We start from the raw sequence: 13814 nt of genomic DNA on the forward strand, positions 1-13814 counted from the left end.
TTCACACAAAAAACATTTTTATCTCTTATTAGTTCTTTCCTAACATTCTCTATAAGATAGTCCAAACGTTTCTCATCATACAACTTACGGTACAACCGGTTAAAATATTCTGCATTCTTTATAAACATAGGTTGTTGAAAAACAACTATATTTTCTTCCATTGCCACCTCCACTTCCTGTTCCTTTCTCTTTTCTTGCTTTTTAACCTTACCACGGCCAGTTCCCTGACTTACACCTCCCATTTCACTCTCTACCCTATCCCCCCAATCTACTCTTGTTTTCTCCATCTCCCTCTGCACTCCTACAGGTTTGCTTTCTTTTCCCTTTACCACCAACACCTTTTCTACACTTTCCTCCTTTCTCTCTACCAAAACCTTTTTAACCACTACCTCCTTCTCTTTATTTCTTTTCCTCTTTGGGCAATTCTTAAAAACATGCGTATCTTCCTGACACAAGTTGCACTTCCTCCGATCTTTACAATCCTTTGACTCATGATCACCTTTTATGCAAAAACCACATACACCACCCGAACAATTTTCCTTTCCATGCCCGTATTGACGACAAACTCGACAAAAAGTGGGTATACCACTGAAAAAAATATCACCATTTATATTACCCAACTTAAACCTAGCTGGGGGAAGCAACACAGTCCCCTGCTCATCTTCTTTGAAACGGACCAAAAATTTCCACTTCGAAGTCCAAAAACCAAATTCATTATAAATCTTCCCTTTTGGTGTTACTGACAAACAAAAAAACTCCAAAAATGTAAGAACATCCTCTTCGTCCACCAATGGAGAGTACATTTTAACAATGATCCATTTATCTCTAACGGGGAAGTGTGGCATTACACTTATCCCCTCCATTCTTTTATCCTGGCTTGCAGTCATTTTCCTTAGATATCCTTCAAAAAAAACTTTGTCAACAAAAACTATATCATAAACACCCCTCCTGGGGTAGTCCATTATCGCCAACACTTCTTCTGTCTTCAAACCAAAAAGATCCACAAGAACTTGACTCATCACATACCTAAAATCCTTTTGATCTCGAAAGTTCTCCTGAACAACCAAACGAATAGAATTCTGCACCTTAGCGAATTCAGGCACATGATCTTCCTCTCCTTCATGTGATGCTGCAGACATCTTCTTCACAAACAGGTTCTCCTCTTCTCAATAGAAACCTTCAACACCGAAGTGCCAGGTAGATGATCGCCTCCCGTTGCCCGGGGACTAATCCGACTCCCTAATAGCAGCAGGGAGGTGAAGCCCTGCTGAAAAACAGAGCGATCCCCCCAGGCCAAGGAGCCGGGTACCCCGAGCACCTCTCAGCCAAGACCAAGGCAGCAGCCGCTAGATCACTGCACTTGATCTTAGCCAAAAGGCCGAGAAGCGATAACCAGAATTGGTTTCAAACTACGGAGCCACCCAAGGATCCTGAAAAGTCCATTTGTGGAGATGAGCTCCTGGACTCCCGTTAAGAAGACATGTTGTCAACCTCTAGATCCCTTACATGCCTGCACTTTTCGGCTTGCTGCTGCTGCAATCCACGCGTTTTAGATCTGCATAACTCCACCTCTTTAAACACAGCACCTTCACCCCCTGCTGTTCCCACCCGCCTCAACACCGTTGGAAGGGAGGAGAACCAATTAAGGCGGGGGGTGGGGTGGAACGAGCAGCTGTCTACCCTTAGCAGGAGGGCTCCTGATTACATACCTCTCCTGCTGCTGCTGCTGCTGGCTGTCCAGCAGCAGACTGAAGGTGGCTGCTGCTGTGCACAGGTATATAAAGGCTCAGAGCCTATTATGACATGCGCAGCCAGCGTTCCATTGCCACATTCCATCTACTGCAGGCAGGATACCTGGCTGGCTGAATGTCGCTGAGAAGCTCACAGAGACGGCCATAAGCAACAGTTTAACAGAATGCCACAGACTAATCAACCAAACTTTTTGGGTTGGGTTCTCTTTTATAGTCTGCAGGCATTAAATGAAAGAAGTCAGTGTTCCAGCAGAAGGAGACAACGTTTCAGAAAAGGCATTGTAGCAAACCAAAAAAGAAATTTTAAGCGCAGCAGAGTAACCAGCGCACATACCTGTTAGCTCAGGTGAGTTTAAAAGGCTGCTGTTGATAACAAGGGCATTTGCTAAATAGATGGTGTGTGTGCAACAATATACTGAAAGGTCAATTATATTGTGCAGCTTATCTCACCACCTGTAGTTATTTAGGTGAAAGCTCCAAAATGCTTGCCTAATATGTCTGTTTATCCAAAAGGAAGTAAAAAGGGAGAGCTAGAAAGATAGCATTGCATCACATTACATGGCAATGCAATGCACAGTTGCTGAAGTTGAACCAAAATGAGCTTGTAATCTGGCTTCTGCAACTTTGAACATGAAAAATCCAATGAGGAGAAGAAAAGCAAAGCCAAAGAGTCCATCCCAAAATCCGACAAACAAGCAAAATGAACAAAAAACATTGAATTCAATTCTTTCTGATTTTAGAAACTGCATTAAAGAAGGGGTGCACCGGTCCTGGAGATACTGCAATACCAGGTCAATGCGTGGAGTGGACAGAGCAAGCTCTTTTTCCATCTCCCTGTTCTAAAAATCCATTTAATATATGGTCCCCAGATAGGGGACGTATCAGATATTAAACTGATAAGAACAGATACTACACTTGATCTTAGCCAAAAGGCCGAGAAGCGATAACCAGAATTGGTTTCAAACTACGGAGCCACCCAAGGATCCTGAAAAGTCCATTTGTGGAGATGAGCTCCTGGACTCCCGTTAAGAAGACATGTTGTCAACCTCTAGATCCCTTACATGCCTGCACTTTTCGGCTTGCTGCTGCTGCAATCCACGCGTTTTAGATCTGCATAACTCCACCTCTTTAAACACAGCACCTTCACCCCCTGCTGTTCCCACCCGCCTCAACACCGTTGGAAGGGAGGAGAACCAATTAAGGCGGGGGGTGGGGTGGAACGAGCAGCTGTCTACCCTTAGCAGGAGGGCTCCTGATTACATACCTCTCCTGCTGCTGCTGCTGCTGCTGGCTGTCCAGCAGCAGACTGAAGGTGGCTGCTGCTGTGCACAGGTATATAAAGGCTCAGAGCCTATTATGACACGCGCAGCCAGCGTTCCATTGCCACATTCCATCTACTGCAGGCAGGATACCTGGCTGGCTGAATGTCGCTGAGAAGCTCACAGAGACCGCCATAAGCAACAGTTTAACAGAATGCCACAGACTAATCAACCAAACTTTTTGGGTTGGGTTCTCTTTTATAGTCTGCAGGCATTAAATGAAAGAAGTCAGTGTTCCAGCAGAAGGAGACAACGTTTCAGAAAAGGCATTGTAGCAAACCAAAAAAGAAATTTTAAGCGCAGCAGAGTAACCAGCGCACATACCTGTTAGCTCAGGTGAGTTTAAAAGGCTGCTGTTGATAACAAGGGCATTTGCTAAATAGATGGTGTGTGTGCAACAATATACTGAAAGGTCAATTATATTGTGCAGCTTATCTCACCACCTGTAGTTATTTAGGTGAAAGCTCCAAAATGCTTGCCTAATATGTCTGTTTATCCAAAAGGAAGTAAAAAGGGAGAGCTAGAAAGATAGCATTGCATCACATTACATGGCAATGCAATGCACAGTTGCTGAAGTTGAACCAAAATGAGCTTGTAATCTGGCTTCTGCAACTTTGAACATGAAAAATCCAATGAGGAGAAGAAAAGCAAAGCCAAAGAGTCCATCCCAAAATCCGACAAACAAGCAAAATGAACAAAAAACATTGAATTCAATTCTTTCTGATTTTAGAAACTGCATTAAAGAAGGGGTGCACCGGTCCTGGAGATACTGCAATACCAGGTCAATGCGTGGAGTGGACAGAGCAAGCTCTTTTTCCATCTCCCTGTTCTAAAAATCCATTTAATATATGGTCCCCAGATAGGGGACGTATCAGATATTAAACTGATAAGAACAGATACTACACTTGATCTTAGCCAAAAGGCCGAGAAGCGATAACCAGAATTGGTTTCAAACTACGGAGCCACCCAAGGATCCTGAAAAGTCCATTTGTGGAGATGAGCTCCTGGACTCCCGTTAAGAAGACATGTTGTCAACCTCTAGATCCCTTACATGCCTGCACTTTTCGGCTTGCTGCTGCTGCAATCCACGCGTTTTAGATCTGCATAACTCCACCTCTTTAAACACAGCACCTTCACCCCCTGCTGTTCCCACCCGCCTCAACACCGTTGGAAGGGAGGAGAACCAATTAAGGCGGGGGGGTGGGGTGGAACGAGCAGCTGTCTACCCTTAGCAGGAGGGCTCCTGATTACATACCTCTCCTGCTGCTGCTGCTGCTGGCTGTCCAGCAGCAGACTGAAGGTGGCTGCTGCTGTGCACAGGTATATAAAGGCTCAGAGCCTATTATGACACGCGCAGCCAGCGTTCCATTGCCACATTCCATCTACTGCAGGCAGGATACCTGGCTGGCTGAATGTCGCTGAGAAGCTCACAGAGACCGCCATAAGCAACAGTTTAACAGAATGCCACAGACTAATCAACCAAACTTTTTGGGTTGGGTTCTCTTTTATAGTCTGCAGGCATTAAATGAAAGAAGTCAGTGTTCCAGCAGAAGGAGACAACGTTTCAGAAAAGGCATTGTAGCAAACCAAAAAAGAAATTTTAAGCGCAGCAGAGTAACCAGCGCACATACCTGTTAGCTCAGGTGAGTTTAAAAGGCTGCTGTTGATAACAAGGGCATTTGCTAAATAGATGGTGTGTGTGCAACAATATACTGAAAGGTCAATTATATTGTGCAGCTTATCTCACCACCTGTAGTTATTTAGGTGAAAGCTCCAAAATGCTTGCCTAATATGTCTGTTTATCCAAAAGGAAGTAAAAAGGGAGAGCTAGAAAGATAGCATTGCATCACATTACATGGCAATGCAATGCACAGTTGCTGAAGTTGAACCAAAATGAGCTTGTAATCTGGCTTCTGCAACTTTGAACATGAAAAATCCAATGAGGAGAAGAAAAGCAAAGCCAAAGAGTCCATCCCAAAATCCGACAAACATGCAAAATGAACAAAAAACATTGAATTCAATTCTTTCTGATTTTAGAAACTGCATTAAAGAAGGGGTGCACCGGTCCTGGAGATACTGCAATACCAGGTCAATGCGTGGAGTGGACAGAGCAAGCTCTTTTTCCATCTCCCTGTTCTAAAAATCCATTTAATATATGGTCCCCAGATAGGGGACGTATCAGATATTAAACTGATAAGAACAGATACTACACTTGATCTTAGCCAAAAGGCCGAGAAGCGATAACCAGAATTGGTTTCAAACTACGGAGCCACCCAAGGATCCTGAAAAGTCCATTTGTGGAGATGAGCTCCTGGACTCCCGTTAAGAAGACATGTTGTCAACCTCTAGATCCCTTACATGCCTGCACTTTTCGGCTTGCTGCTGCTGCAATCCACGCGTTTTAGATCTGCATAACTCCACCTCTTTAAACACAGCACCTTCACCCCCTGCTGTTCCCACCCGCCTCAACACCGTTGGAAGGGAGGAGAACCAATTAAGGCGGGGGGTGGGGTGGAACGAGCAGCTGTCTACCCTTAGCAGGAGGGCTCCTGATTACATACCTCTCCTGCTGCTGCTGCTGCTGGCTGTCCAGCAGCAGACTGAAGGTGGCTGCTGCTGTGCACAGGTATATAAAGGCTCAGAGCCTATTATGACACGCGCAGCCAGCGTTCCATTACCACATTCCATCTACTGCAGGCAGGATACCTGGCTGGCTGAATGTCGCTGAGAAGCTCACAGAGACCGCCATAAGCAACAGTTTAACAGAATGCCACAGACTAATCAACCAAACTTTTTGGGTTGGGTTCTCTTTTATAGTCTGCAGGCATTAAATGAAAGAAGTCAGTGTTCCAGCAGAAGGAGACAACGTTTCAGAAAAGGCATTGTAGCAAACCAAAAAAGAAATTTTAAGCGCAGCAGAGTAACCAGCGCACATACCTGTTAGCTCAGGTGAGTTTAAAAGGCTGCTGTTGATAACAAGGGCATTTGCTAAATAGATGGTGTGTGTGCAACAATATACTGAAAGGTCAATTATATTGTGCAGCTTATCTCACCACCTGTAGTTATTTAGGTGAAAGCTCCAAAATGCTTGCCTAATATGTCTGTTTATCCAAAAGGAAGTAAAAAGGGAGAGCTAGAAAGATAGCATTGCATCACATTACATGGCAATGCAATGCACAGTTGCTGAAGTTGAACCAAAATGAGCTTGTAATCTGGCTTCTGCAACTTTGAACATGAAAAATCCAATGAGGAGAAGAAAAGCAAAGCCAAAGAGTCCATCCCAAAATCCGACAAACAAGCAAAATGAACAAAAAACATTGAATTCAATTCTTTCTGATTTTAGAAACTGCATTAAAGAAGGGGTGCACCGGTCCTGGAGATACTGCAATACCAGGTCAATGCGTGGAGTGGACAGAGCAAGCTCTTTTTCCATCTCCCTGTTCTAAAAATCCATTTAATATATGGTCCCCAGATAGGGGACGTATCAGATATTAAACTGATAAGAACAGATAAGGTTTCAACGCAATTTTATTGATTCAAAAGTATATTTACAAAGGTTTTAAAAAAGAACATTTATAACATTACAATAAAATGATAAAACATGATAATAATCAATTCAAGTTTTTTGTAAAAACACAATTTACCATCATAAAACCATTGTAACAATTAAGAAAATCATAATTACAGATGTACTTGGGTTTATTTAATTACCACTAATTGTGTTCCATAATTGTACACACCACATAGAAGCCGCTTCTTTTGCTCCATACAGTTTTTTATCTCTGAGATAGTAAATATACATTTCACTTAAAGCAATTTTTATACAGTCTGTTGAATCAATATGATCATGTTTGAAGAGTAAAATATTTCTAACTTTCCACATGGCATTTTTAAAACAATTAATAATAATCCAGGCAACTCGGAATTGTTTAAAATTTGGACACTTAAAAAGACCATAAAAGACATAAAAGTGATTAAAATCTTTCAGGCCACATGCCCATTTTAAAAGTGGGCCTACCTTTCTCCAAACCTCCTGTGCAAAATGACAATTCCAAAAGAGATGCAATACAGACTCACTTTCCCCGCATATATCTCTTGGACATTTGGCTCTCGCCACCAGCCCCCGCCTATGTTGAAACTCACGGGTAGGGAGGCACTGGTGGACGATAGCCCAGGCAAGGTCCTTGTGTACATTTGCAAGATATTTCCCGTACACATTTCGCCACACCGTTTTGGACCTTGCCTGTGAAAAATTGGAGACAGGAATTGTGTCCTCAGAGTGTCTGCAAGCAATATATACCTTCCTTTGGTCCCCCAATATATCAGGCTCCAATTCCTGGAGACCTAAAAGTCTGACCGTTTTCTCAAGTATCACATACTGTTTAGGTGGGCACAGGAGCACAGGAGAACTTAAAGGTAGGCTAAACCACCTTTTAAAAATCATTCCTGTTGCATATTTTAAAAAATAACTAAAAATGCCATCAGATTTAAAAACCTTAAAACAGAAGCAGAAATACTTTATATGGAAAAAGGTAAAAAAATTGGGTACATCTTTACCTCCATTAGATTTACATTTGTACATCAGATCTCTTTTTAACTTTTCCATTTTTGAACCCCATAAAAACATAAAAACAATTCTTGTTACTTTCTTGATTTGTAAATTGGAAGGGGGAAACACCATTGCAACATACAACATAATGGGAATTAAAACAGCTTTAATAATTAAAATTTTACCTTCCATACTAAGGTTCCTTAAATTCCACAATGAGATCTTTTTTTCTATTTTATCCATTGCAGAGTCCCAGTTAGGGTCCCCCTCATTGGCTTGGTTAAAAATAATTCCTAAAATTTTTATGTGATTTTTCTGTATCACTATCCCAGGGGTCAAAGAGGAGTCCCATCCCCCCACATTAAAACAGTCACATTTATCTATATTTAATTTAAAACCTGAGGCTTCACAGAAAAATTGTGTGTTTCTCAATACCCTCCTCAGAGATGTGGAATCTGGACATAGTATGGTAACATCATCCATGTAACTTAGGGCTTTAAGTTGCATACCCCTACTCCCGGGAATAGGTACCCCTTTAATTACTTTATCTTTTCTCAGTATGGTTAATAGTGGTTCCATAACACAGATAAAGAGCAGTGGTGAGAGAGGGCACCCTTGTTTCACCCCTGATAATAGAGGAACCCCCTTCGTTAAAAACCCATTTACAGAAATTTGACTAAAACAAGAATGATATAAAAGCATAATGCGGGTTAAAATTTTCTCTGGAAACGCCATTTTTTTAAGAACCATAAAAAGAAATTCATGCGATACCCTGTCAAAAGCTTTTTCAAAGTCTAAGGATAAAATAGCAAGGTTTTGACTTCTCTCTTTTGAATACCATATGGTATCCCTAATTATGTTGAGGGACTCAGCTATGGTTCTTCCGGGAACACCACATACCTGGTTAGGGTGAATTAATTTGGCTATAAAGGGTTTTAAACGGACTGCAATAAGTTTAGCTAAAATTTTATAATCAAGGTTTAAAAGCGTAATAGGCCGCCAGTTTTTAAGTTGGCTCCTATCCCCTTTTTTATATATTAAAGATACCAGACCTCTCCTCCAAGATGGGGGTAATTTATTAGTATTAAAAGCTTCTTTAAACAATAAAAACATATCGTTCTTTAAAATTCCCCAAAAAGTCAGATAAAACTCAATCGGTAGACCGTCTTCCCCAGGGGCTTTCCCACTGGAGAAACTTTTAAAAATCTGTAAAAGTTCCTCACTGGTGAGATCCCTAGATAAAATACCCTGGTCTAAAATATCTAACTTAAAATCAAGGGAATTAATAGCATACTCTAAAAAGGATGGATCTATAACTTTAGTGTTAAAAAGAAGTTGATAAAAATTAAAAGCTTTTCCTAACATACCCTTAATATCATTTTCACCTTCAAGATTTAGGATTGCGTCCCTCCTCCCCATTACCTTTTTGAAGAAGAATCGGGAGCATTTCTCTCCTTCCTCCAGGTGCTGTACATGGGAGTTAAAAATTATTTGTTTTCCTTTTTCATTAAGAGCATTTTTTATTTCAGACTTAAGATTTGCAATATCATCATCCACATCAATACCAACTTCTTTTAGTTTAAAGAGTACTTGTAATCTCATATTAAAAACATAAAACCACTGCTTTTTCTTTTTTGCTTTCATTTTCCCTGCCTTAATAAAAAATAATTTAATCTTAGGTTTAATGCTCTCCCACCAATCCAGCATCGAGGCGCGGGGGTCTCTCTTTGATTGCCAGCACTGGTAGGCCTGCACAAACCTCTTTTGAATATCAATATCCTCTAGGAGAGTTGTATTTAATCTCCATGGGCCTCTTGAGGTATTTTGTTCCCCTGCTAACTCTAAAAACACAGATAAAACTTTATGATCAGAGAATAAATTAGATAAAAGAAAACATTTACAAGGTTTAAAGACAGTAGAAGCAAATATGAAATCAATTCTAGAAGAAACTCTTCCATTGGACCATGTAACACCTGGATCCGCCGGCAAGAGTTCCTTCCAGCAGTCCTGTAATCTAAAATCATCGATTAAACTTTTCAACAAATAGGAGGTACGGTCTTTACGATTCACATCCCCACCCTGCCGGGATTCCCCATCACGTAAACAATTAAAATCTCCTCCCACTAGCAGGGGGGTTGACCCAACACAAAATAATGGCAATATTTCAAGTAAATCCGCCCTTTCCTGCTTCCCAGGAGGAGCGTACACATTTAATAAACGTAAAGAAAGTCCATTAAAAACAAGATGTATTAAAATAGCTCTGCCAGGTATAATTTCAGTCACAGATTGAATGATGGTAGAATGTCCACGGCAAAGTAGTCCAACTCCGGCAGCACGACAGTCATTAGCACCGGACCACACAGAAGCGCCCAGTTTCCAGTCTTCTTTTAAGTCCTTATAATTTAAATTACTCTGTATACCACATTCTTGTAGAAAGCAGAAATCAAAGTCCAATGTCTCTAAATAAGAAAATAAAGCAGCCCTACGTGTAGGGCTCTTTAGGGACCTCACATTTAGTGAGGAGATTTTAAGAGGAACAGACATTAAGAAGAATCAGGATCTGAAGATGGGAAGAAGTCAATACACGGCACCTCCTCCTCCGCATCTCCAGGGGTCAGGATTTGTTTAATATTACCGGGATCTGAAGCAGGCAAAAAGGCATCATCCACTTTTGGCTCCTCATCTGGACCTCGACATCCGTGTTTTCTTTGGATATCAGGTTGCTTTACGTCCTCCCGTTGCCTTTTCAGAGGCTGGGAGCTGTCCATCTTTTCCAAGTCCTGTGCATCTGCAGTCCTCATGGCGGTCTGGTCTATGGAACGGGTGTCATCCCTCTGGGTAGTCTTGTCCTCTGGTCTGGTCACGGAACTACTGCGACTTCTGGTTCGAGGACCAGGGCTCGACTGGGTCTTAGCCGGGTCCTTTTTACTTCGCGCCCTAGAGGTCTCTCTTTCCGACACACTGGTTGATCGATTAAGGAGCGTACCCTTTTTGCCCTTACCCAAGATCACCGATGATGGTGTGGCGAATCTGGGTGCTTGCTTAATCGGGGTACTAGAGGTCTCCTCAGTTCCACATAATGCCGGTGGTGCATTCATGCTGGATGAGGACCCTTCCTCTTGACTCTGAGATACGGCAACATCTAGAGCCAGAACATCGATCAATTCCACAGAGAGCGAACCCTCGGTTAATCTTATGGAACCCCTACGACCGTCCTTCTGTGGAACTACCAGCGGGCCCTCTGGCGGAGCCGTTGAAGGATTTGGTCCGGACCCGTCAGCGTGCGCCAACCCAGGTCCAGGGGCAGGTGTAGTAATACTCCCTCCGAAGTATTCTTGGATAGTCAGTTGACCTGACTTAAACATGTCATGTTTTTGACTTTTTGCTCGGACAATTCCTGAAGGCGTGACCTGCCTTCCCACATAGGTTACATACGATCTCAGAGTCACACGTAGCGGAGGTGTGCCCACTCTTACCGCACTTGTTGCAAAAGACTACATGAGCCCTTGTACAATTTTCTCGTGTATGCCCATATTCATGACAATTCCGGCATTGAAGGGGCATTCCTGGGTAGCGTAGGAATCCCCTGACATTACCAATGGCAAAATTAGCAGGCGGGTGGTGAAGACCACCAATGCCGCTCTGATCTGGATGGAACTTCACCAGGTATTTCCTCTTCCCATTCCAGAAGCGCTGGGAGTTGAGGATATCATGTGAGAAGCGCACTGACTTGCAGTAACGCTTCAAAAAGGTTTCGATATCGCCCTCAGAGACGAATGGGCTGTACATGAAGATCACCAAGGGTACTTCCTCTTCACCGTAGAGGAAGTCAAAGCTCAGCCCGTTCAGTCTCTCATCGTCCTTGTCCGCAACCATCAGTGCTGCATGGATATTATCACAGCATGATTTAGCCATAAAGGAAATGGTATATCGCCCACGGAATTCCTGATCGTAAAGACACAGGATCTTATCTCGCTCCAGGTGGAAGAACCCAAAAAGAATCTCATGCACGATGTACTGCAGATTCTTCTCATGGCGCTGGCATTCATCCACCATGATTCTAATGGACTGTCGCAGTGGAGTCTCCCCCACCGCAAATCCAAAAGAAAAAGGCATTTTCGGCCCTCAGTGACTAAGCCCTCCCCCAATAGTAACAAGGGAATGAATCCCACAAAAGCAGGAACAAACCCAAGACCGAGGGAGGGGTACCCCAAGAACTTACACAGCCCACTAAGCGATAAAGCTCAGCAAAGGAAAACGCCCTTATTTCCTCGGGTCGCCCCGAAGACAAGACGCGATCGCTCCCCGTTGTCCGGGGACTAAGCCGACCTGCCAATAGCTGCAAGGGGGTGAAGCTCCCTCAGATAAGAGAGAGCGATCCCCCAAGACCAACAAGTCGGGTACCCCAGGCACCTCCTAGCCGAGACCAAGGCAGCAGCCGATAGATCACTGCACCTGATCCTAGCCAAAAGGCCGAGAAGCGATAACCAGAATTGGTTTCAAACTACGGAGCCACCCAAGGATCCTGAAAAGTCCATTTGTGGAGATGAGCTCCTGGACTCCCGTTAAGAAGACATGTTGTCAACCTCTAGATCCCTTACATGCCTGCACTTTTCGGCTTGCTGCTGCTGCAATCCACGCGTTTTAGATCTGCATAACTCCACCTCTTTAAACACAGCACCTTCACCCCCTGCTGTTCCCACCCGCCTCAACACCGTTGGAAGGGAGGAGAACCAATTAAGGCGGGGGGTGGGGTGGAACGAGCAGCTGTCTACCCTTAGCAGGAGGGCTCCTGATTACATACCTCTCCTGCTGCTGCTGCTGCTGGCTGTCCAGCAGCAGACTGAAGGTGGCTGCTGCTGTGCACAGGTATATAAAGGCTCAGAGCCTATTATGACACGCGCAGCCAGCGTTCCATTGCCACATTCCATCTACTGCAGGCAGGATACCTGGCTGGCTGAATGTCGCTGAGAAGCTCACAGAGACCGCCATAAGCAACAGTTTAACAGAATGCCACAGACTAATCAACCAAACTTTTTGGGTTGGGTTCTCTTTTATAGTCTGCAGGCATTAAATGAAAGAAGTCAGTGTTCCAGCAGAAGGAGACAACGTTTCAGAAAAGGCATTGTAGCAAACCAAAAAAGAAATTTTAAGCGCAGCAGAGTAACCAGCGCACATACCTGTTAGCTCAGGTGAGTTTAAAAGGCTGCTGTTGATAACAAGGGCATTTGCTAAATAGATGGTGTGTGTGCAACAATATACTGAAAGGTCAATTATATTGTGCAGCTTATCTCACCACCTGTAGTTATTTAGGTGAAAGCTCCAAAATGCTTGCCTAATATGTCTGTTTATCCAAAAGGAAGTAAAAAGGGAGAGCTAGAAAGATAGCATTGCATCACATTACATGGCAATGCAATGCACAGTTGCTGAAGTTGAACCAAAATGAGCTTGTAATCTGGCTTCTGCAACTTTGAACATGAAAAATCCAATGAGGAGAAGAAAAGCAAAGCCAAAGAGTCCATCCCAAAATCCGACAAACAAGCAAAATGAACAAAAAACATTGAATTCAATTCTTTCTGATTTTAGAAACTGCATTAAAGAAGGGGTGCACCGGTCCTGGAGATACTGCAATACCAGGTCAATGCGTGGAGTGGACAGAGCAAGCTCTTTTTCCATCTCCCTGTTCTAAAAATCCATTTAATATATGGTCCCCAGATAGGGGACGTATCAGATATTAAACTGATAAGAACAGATACTACACTTGATCTTAGCCAAAAGGCCGAGAAGCGATAACCAGAATTGGTTTCAAACTACGGAGCCACCCAAGGATCCTGAAAAGTCCATTTGTGGAGATGAGCTCCTGGACTCCCGTTAAGAAGACATGTTGTCAACCTCTAGATCCCTTACATGCCTGCACTTTTCGGCTTGCTGCTGCTGCAATCCACGCGTTTTAGATCTGCATAACTCCACCTCTTTAAACACAGCACCTTCACCCCCTGCTGTTCCCACCCGCCTCAACACCGTTGGAAGGGAGGAGAACCAATTAAGGCGGGGGGTGGGGTGGAACGAGCAGCTGTCTACCCTTAGCAGGAGGGCTCCTGATTACATACCTCTCCTGCTGCTGCTGCTGCTGCTGGCTGTCCAGCAGCAGACTGAAGGTGGCTGCTGCTGTGCACAGGTATATAAAGGCTCAGA

The 13814-nt window shown here is 43.4% G+C and overlaps 5 non-coding genes across 5 annotated transcripts; all 5 read right to left on the minus strand.

Moving 5' to 3' along the window:
- Positions 1 to 2505: 2505 nt before the first annotated feature.
- LOC141194104 (U2 spliceosomal RNA) lies at positions 2506 to 2696 on the minus strand. The gene has a single exon (XR_012266899.1). It is a non-coding gene; the product is annotated as a U2 spliceosomal RNA (small nuclear RNA).
- Positions 2697 to 3814: 1118 nt separating this feature from the next.
- On the minus strand, positions 3815 to 4005 carry LOC141194105 (U2 spliceosomal RNA). Its single transcript, XR_012266900.1, has one exon. It is a non-coding gene; the product is annotated as a U2 spliceosomal RNA (small nuclear RNA).
- A 1116-nt stretch (positions 4006 to 5121) lies between these two features.
- LOC141194107 (U2 spliceosomal RNA) lies at positions 5122 to 5312 on the minus strand. Its single transcript, XR_012266902.1, has one exon. It is a non-coding gene; the product is annotated as a U2 spliceosomal RNA (small nuclear RNA).
- Positions 5313 to 6427: 1115 nt separating this feature from the next.
- LOC141193648 (U2 spliceosomal RNA) lies at positions 6428 to 6616 on the minus strand. Its single transcript, XR_012266543.1, has one exon. It is a non-coding gene; the product is annotated as a U2 spliceosomal RNA (small nuclear RNA).
- A 6603-nt stretch (positions 6617 to 13219) lies between these two features.
- On the minus strand, positions 13220 to 13410 carry LOC141194108 (U2 spliceosomal RNA). The gene has a single exon (XR_012266903.1). It is a non-coding gene; the product is annotated as a U2 spliceosomal RNA (small nuclear RNA).
- Positions 13411 to 13814: the final 404 nt, after the last annotated feature.

Source organism: Phyllobates terribilis, unplaced genomic scaffold (genome assembly GCF_046119375.1).
Source record: "Phyllobates terribilis strain yellow unplaced genomic scaffold, ASM4611937v1 Scaffold_66__1_contigs__length_7565176, whole genome shotgun sequence".
Lineage (NCBI taxonomy): Eukaryota > Metazoa > Chordata > Amphibia > Anura > Dendrobatidae > Phyllobates > Phyllobates terribilis.